Below are 7788 nucleotides of genomic sequence, written 5' to 3' on the forward strand. Positions count from 1 at the left end.
GGCAAGGCAGGCCTTTCATCCTTTGCTATAGGTAGTGGTCCAGGATGGAGGAAAATCTGTGGTGCTAGCAAAGTCTTCAGATCACTATGGTTTCATTCAGGGGTCAGGAAAGGACAGTCGACTTGTTAAACCAGTTTCACCAAGGACCTAGACTGTGAGCTCATTATGGGCAGGGAATGTGTCTACCAGCTCTGCTATACTCTACCCCCCTCAAATGCTTAATACAGTACTCTACCAATAGCAAGAGTGCAATAAATAAATTGATTGATTGACTAATCTGGCATTTGAGTAAGGAACCCATGAAACATACGGGAGGTGATCATGATACAGACTAGAAGAACCCAGAGTCAGGGCAGCTGGCCTCTTTGTTCTATGGCCATAAAATTTCCATTTTCCTACAAGAAACTTGTATTATGGGCAGTTCTGATTTCATTTTACAAGGGTAGATTCATCCCAAGTACTTTCAGGGTTCAAGGAGAATGCCCAATCAATGAAATAGTCCTCCCCAGAAGGAGGCTTCAGACCAGGTGAAGGGAATCTGGAGCTAATGAGAAGAAATGAACCCGTAGGTATTTGTGCAAAGGGGCCAAACAGACAGAACATCTTCTGCTATCCCAAAATTTCCTGTTTCTTTCTTGTAGAGTCCTGATTTCAGAAAGGACACCTTGATGTCACCCAGGGAAAAGTGATAACCCTCTCTGTAATTAAACCCTTTTTGCAGAGTTTATGACAGGTCATGACACTCCCTTCCATGAAATCTAGAAAGGGGAGGGAGATAGGATGAATTTACATTATGGCTACTTAATCTTTATTGGAACTTTGAGTCAGGCCTGACAGAGCAGAAAAAAAAACTGTACACTAGTGTTCCTCAATATCATCCTGTTAAAATCCTTGTCATCGGCAGTCTTCCTGCTTTATTTTTTCCTTTTTTGGGAGCACTGGATCTAAATCATCACTCTTTGGGCAGTCCTGTGTGAATCATAATCTGTTCTGATATCGCTATCTGTGGAAATGGGGCTGTCAAAGTTTATGTCAATGCTGAGGTTGTAATTTCTTGACAGTAATGTTCTTTACCTGATATAACACTCCCTGTTCAAGTTGACAGAGGCACCTGTCTCTGTGTGAGAGTCCGTCACTACTGACATTTCCCGATGCTTCTTGAAGGTGCTTCTCATCTTTGTTGATTTCATTCCATGACTTCTCATTTGGGCCATTTCCTCATAATTTTAGTTCCCTCTTTAAATTTCCGGGCTCCACCATCCTCTCCCTCACCTTCAATGACCTTATGAACTACTTTGCTTGCAAAATCCACACCATAAAATGTGAATTCCCCCAAATCTCACCTCAGCTCATCTCTTAATTCCCTATCCACTTTTTCATTCTTCTCAGTCTTCCCCAAAAGATAAATCTGCCTCCTGCTTTTGTAATTCTTTCTGATCTCCCATCCTCCTGTCTCTCCCTGCTTCAGTCTATACTTCACTCTGCTGCCAGGATTATCTTTCTACAGAAACACTCTGGGCATGTCATTGCCCTCCTAAAAAATCTCCAGTAGTTGCCTATCAACCTTCGAATGGAGCTAAAACTCCTCACTATTGGCTTCAAAGCACTCCATCACCTTGCCCTCTTCTACCCCACTTCTCTCTTTCTACAGCCCAGCCCACACACTCATCTTCTCTGCCTGCTAACTTCCTCAATGTGCCCTGTTCTAGCCTGTTCCGCCATCGACCCCTGGCCCACGTCCTATGTCTGGCCTGGAATGCCCTCCTTTCCTCACATCCACCAAACTAGCTCTCTTCCCCCCTTCAAAGCCCTACTGAGTGCCCACCTTCTCCAGGAGGCCTTCCCAGACTGAGTCCCCCTTTTCCTCTGCTCCTCCTCCTCTCCCCATCACCCCTACTCTTCCCTTTGCTCTACACTCTTCCCCGCCCCACAGAACTTGTGTATATTTGCACATATTTATTATCCTATTTATTTTATTAATGTGTATATATCTGTAATTCTATTGATCTATTCTGATACTATTGATGCATGCCTACTTGTTTTGTTTTGTTGTCTGTCTCCCCCTTCTAGACTGTGAGCCTGTTGTTGGGTAGGGATGTCTCTGTTGCCAAATTGTACTTTTTCAAGTGCTTAGTACAGTGCTCTGCACACAATAAGTGCTCAATAAGTATGATATCATGAATGAATGAATGAGTAATCCCTAATAGCCTTTATTCCCCATGTTAGTCCGCTATTTCCAGGATTTCTGCTGAGTTTGTCCACTATGGAGAGGCCCTCTACAGTTCTTCAGTAATTTTCTCAGCAGACACTTCACTTCCCCTGCCTGTTTCAGCACCCATCATATACTTATGATGTTGGGGGAGGAGTAGAAGATATCTGAATATTGAAAGGAGAAATGCGAATGAATGTTTCCTCCAACTTTGGCTCCATCTCCTTGTTAGCATTTCTGAACAAACTCCATGACATGGCTCTAAACACTTATTTCCCTCACTTTCTCTCTATCATCTCTCAACTCTCTGCAATCTTGAGTTTTGTCTCATTCACTCTGTTGAGACCAAGCTCACTTAGGTTGACAATAACTCCTGTGGATTAATTCTAATGGGGTTTTACTTGACCTTTTGGATGTCTTTGACCCTGGTGATCACTCCCTAGAACTAAGTTTAGAAATTCTGGGATCAAACAACAACTAAGACAGTCAGTATATTCTTTTGACCATGAAGGTAATTGGGGCAAGAAAGGCTATAGAATAGCTCAGTCAATCATTGGTGTTTATTAAGCACTTACTATATGCAGAAGGCAGTATTAAACACTTGGGAGAGTTCAATACAATAGAATTAACAGACATGTTCCTGCCCATAATGAGCTAACAGTCTAGAGAGAGAGAAAGACTGTAGACTCCAGAATACCAGGTTCTTGATTTTCCATTACCTAAATGTTACTCTTTGGGTAGACAGAACCTTTTCCCTGGAAAGGGTAATTCTGAAAGGGCCGAGGAGTATAATTTGCAAAAGTTCTGCTACCCAGCTTCAGCCCAACACTGATTCTATCTCCCTGTTCCCATTTTCTGCTCCTCAATACCACTCTGGGCCTCTGACCCAGATCTGCTCTGCTACTGGTAATTCTTAATGCTCTATTTTGTCTGTCACCACCTGCTCATGTATGTGGAGCAAAGATCAGGGTAATGGTCACCAGGGTACTATTTAGAAGCAAGGAGTGATGCCAAGGGGCAAAAGGGCTTGGAACTGGGAGCTAGAAATGGTGTTAGTGAGGAAGGTCCAAGCTGAGACTATGTAACAATCTGGATTGACAATCAAAAAGCAGGGTTTTTGCACGATCATTTTAGCCTTCTAATTACTTTACTCTTTGGTGTTGTTCTGCATCACCCTATATTATGAGGCTGCATTTTTCACAGCTCAACAGTGTCCCTGATCTACCATATGGGAAATTGATTTCTGTCTTGTCTGTTTTTGACATTAGGCAACTTTGACAATGTGTCTTGAAATTGCTCACTGGTACAGCAACTCTAATTTTATTCCTTGGCTCAGTGATTGGATGTATAAAATGCTCCTGATCTTTGATCAGCTACAGTTTTTTTGTGCTGAAATTCCAGTCCTTTGTCCAGCCTATGAGAAGAGGGAAGAGGTCAAGTAATGCTGATAAAATGGTAACCCCTTTGACTATGATAAAACTTTAATGGTTAAGTTGAGAAGCTGGCTTTGCTTCAGATTTAAAAGTCAGACAAAGCCAGAGAATCACAGTGTTCTCAAGCTAAGGGGAAGCAGGAACCTGTCCTGTTTCCCTATACAATTCTGTTTCGCCACCTCTATGGGAAGCTGCTTATCTTGGTCCTGATGATCTGCAGAGATGAAGAATCTACCACTTCTTAGGAAACAGAGAAAGTCTTACCATTGTTCTGGTCCAGAACTTCTTTCTACAATTTTATCTTGCTTCCTCCTTTTCCAATTCGCTGAAGAAATGAATCAGTAGGTGATAATCCACCATGTATGATTTTAAACCATTTGTCATTTTCCCCCCCTCTAACCCAGACTATTTTTGAGCCTTTAACCTGCCTTCAGAAGTTAATTTTCCAACCTATTAATCATCTGTCACTGTTCTTTTCTGGGCTCTCACCAAATCTTCCTTGTCTCTTTTCAGTTACATGGCCCACCATCTATCTTACTGGGGTGCTTAGGAAGGTCTTGAACATCTAATAAGGCAATCATTACATTGTTCATTCAAATATCCACATCAGGGAAGAATACTAAACTGTATGAACTGTTGGCCCAAGCCAGTGGTTGGTTGGAGGTTGCAATTAATTGTCTTTAAGCTAAGCAGTATAATGACAGAAGTAGCAGAGGACACTTTTCCATGTGTAACAAAACCTATGCTCACTGTAACCCTGGCCATCAACTGTCAATACTCTCACCATCACAGCAGTAGTGCACCATTTCTAATTCCCCGAATGTCTTTCTGCCTTAAAGGTGTAGCTACGTGTGTAAATGAATTAATTAGGGTAATGCAACCATGGAATTTGATTTATCTTTCTAAAAAATGAAATAATTTTACAAACTGAAGGCGCAAATAGTATTTAAACTAGAATGGCATTTTTTCAGAAATCCAATAAAATTGTGTTAAATATTATTTTCCTGCCTCTTCCAAGACCGCTACCCATTACAAAGCTGAATCTCATCTGGAAGCAAAAGTAACAAGCACTTTCCTCCCGGTAACAGCAGCCTGCTAGCCACATCAAGTAGCGACTATCTCAGGGGAAAATCTGTAGTCGTACAATTTATTGTCCAATTCTGCAAATCCAAGATGTTCTGGGCTATTACTAGCTGCTGAAGCTTCAGATAAGCTTACTGGTTGCGGAGGGAGGGATTTGAACACTGTGAGGCTCATCCATCATTTGTCAGAAGCAGGACAGTTGATTATGGTGTCATGTTCTTAGATGAAAAAAGGGAAGCATAATATGTACTCTTACTCGACACACTGTCATTCTGCATGTAGTCAGTCTTTATGAATCTTCACTGAAGTATGGGGACGGGCTTTATAGGTTGTACAAAATCCCCTGCCCTCAAGGAATTTATAATTTGATAAAGGAAATCAGCAAACAAATTTACAGTTAGCATAAATTCACATTTATACACACACACTTAATTTTATTTCTTGAGTTGTGCAGATGGTTGCAATCTCAGTTTGAAAAAGACAGTGTGTTCATCAATCAGATTTACTGAGTGCTTACTATGTACAGTGCTTGGGATAGTACAATATAAGAGAATTGGTAGCTATGTTCCCTGCCCAAATTGAGCTTAAGGTCTAGAGGAGGGTCATCCTTCTGATGGCTGTCATGTCTAACCAATATCGTTCTGAAATTTGGTTCGGTAAAAGCTAACTCATTCAGCTTCTCAAGCTGTTCCTACAGGTTGGAAATTGATATCCGTCAGACTAAATGGACAGCAATCCTCCTATTCCAAGGATCCCTCAAAGATTAATCACGTTCCCTTTTACAAAGTGTGCTAAGGTTCAGTTTTGGAATTGTTAGTGAATAAGAGGCAGGAAGAGAGGAGGAAGGGTTGATCAGGTTTCTACCCATGTTTTTCATGGAGATTCACAGAGAATCTTTTCTGCTTTCTCTTACTCTTTTTTTCCCCATATGCTCTCTGTTTCTTGGTCCCAGCAAGGAAAAAAGCCACAGGTTTTAATGGAGATTCACAGGGAAAATAATCTTTCATGCTTTCTCTTGTCACTTGCATGCAGTTTACTATCTGATTTAAATAGGTATTGACCCTCCCCTAGGCTTGCAAGGAAAGAAAAACACCTCTCTTCTTCCAACCCCAAACTCCATAAATCACATCCTAGTAGTCAGGAAGTGCCAGAGTGCTCACTGTATTCACCCTCCTGTGTTCAGATGGGTCCTGAGTGATGGTATTTCGGCCCAGTTATGCTCCCAGTCACATCTGGACTGCCTGCTCATCCTTCCATTCCGGCCTCCCACAGTTTCTGCTTATGCTATGGGAAAAGCACTGTACCAAGTAGGTGGCAAATGCTATTTTCCCATCAGTAAGACTGTGGCAAGCACCCAACAGACAGATTTTCCTGCCAACCTTGTGAGATCAAGGTCCAAGGTGAGATCAAGTAGGTTGGCACTGGGGGAACAAAGAGTGTGGGCTGGGTTGTAGTAAGAAATCAGAGAGGGAAAGTAGGAATAGGAAAGGTGGTTGAGTGCTTTAAAGCTAATGCTAAGGAATTTCTGTTCGATGCAGAGGTGGATTGGCAACATGTGGAGGTTCTTGAGGAGTGGGAAATGTGGACTGAATTATTTCATTAGAAAATGATCTGGGCAGCAGAGTGAAGTATGGACTGAAATGGGGAGTGATAGGAGGCAGAGAGGTCAGCAGGGAGGCTGATTCAGTAATTAAGGCGAGATAGGATAAATGCTTGGATTTACAAGGGAGCAGTTTGATTGATGAGGAAAGTTTGGATTTTATCAATGTTGTAAAAGTTGAGCTGGGAGAATTTGGTGATGGATTCAATATATGGGTTGAATGAAAGAGATGAGTCCCTCTGATCTACTCCCTTCCCCGCCCCACAGCACTTGTGTATATTTGAACATATTTATTATTCTATTTATTTTATTAATGATGTTTATATATGTACAATTCTATTTATCTAGTTGGATTCCTGTCTACTTGTTTTGTTATCTGTCTCCCTCTTCTAGACTGTGAGCCCGTTGTTGGGTAGGGATTGCCTCTATCTGTTGCCGAATTGTACTTTCCAAGTGCTTAGTACAGTGCTCTGCACACAGTGAGCACTCAGTAAATACCATTGAATAATGAATGAATGAATGAGTCGAGGATAATATCTAGGTTATGGGCTTGTGAGACAGGAGGATGGTGGTGCTGTCTAAAGTGATGGGAAAGTCAGGGGAAGGACAGGGTTTGGGTGGGAGTATGAAGAATTTTGCTTTGGCAGTATCCCAGTAAAGATGTTCTGATGACAGGAGGAAATATGAGATTGCAAAGGACAGAGATCAGGGCTGATGCAGTTTTGGGAGTCACTCACATAGAAATAGTAGTTCAAGCTATGGGAGTGAAAGAGTTCTCTCAGAGAGATTGTGTAGATGGGAAATAAAAGGGGATCCAGAAGCAAGAGGGAGAACAAGCATTTCATCCCCACTTGGCAAATGCGGAATCTGAGACAGCAAGAAGTTAAATGACTTGCCCAAGGTTATACAGCAGGCAAGTGAGAAGCAGCATGGCTCAGTGGAAAGAGCACGGGCTTTGGAGTCAGAAGTCATGGGTTCAAATCCTGACTCCACCAATTGTCAGCTTTGTGACTTTGGGCAAGTCACTTAACTTCTCTGGGCCTCAGTTACCTCATCTGTAAAATGGGGATTAAGACTGTGAGCCCCCCATGGGTCACTTCACATCTCCATGCCTCAAGTTACCACAGCTGCCAAATGGGGATTAGGACTGTGAGTCCCATTTGGAACATGAACTGTGTCTAACCTGATTATTTTATATCTACCCCAGTGCTTAGTAAAGTGCCTGGCACAGGGTAGGCACTTAACAAATACCATCAGAAAAAAAAAAGAAAAAAGAGGCAGGTGGATTGAATACTCTAGTAAGCACTACAGAGTCATGAAATATATGCAATTTATACTATATCTTTCTTTGTTCATTCATTCACTCACATTAATCAAGCACTTACTGTGTATGGAGCACGGTTCTAAGCTCTTGGGAGAGTGCAATATAACAATAAACACACACATTCCTTGCCCACAGTGAT

The sequence above is a fragment of the Tachyglossus aculeatus genome, chromosome 3 (assembly GCF_015852505.1).
Source record: "Tachyglossus aculeatus isolate mTacAcu1 chromosome 3, mTacAcu1.pri, whole genome shotgun sequence".
NCBI classification, from domain to species: Eukaryota; Metazoa; Chordata; class Mammalia; order Monotremata; family Tachyglossidae; genus Tachyglossus; species Tachyglossus aculeatus.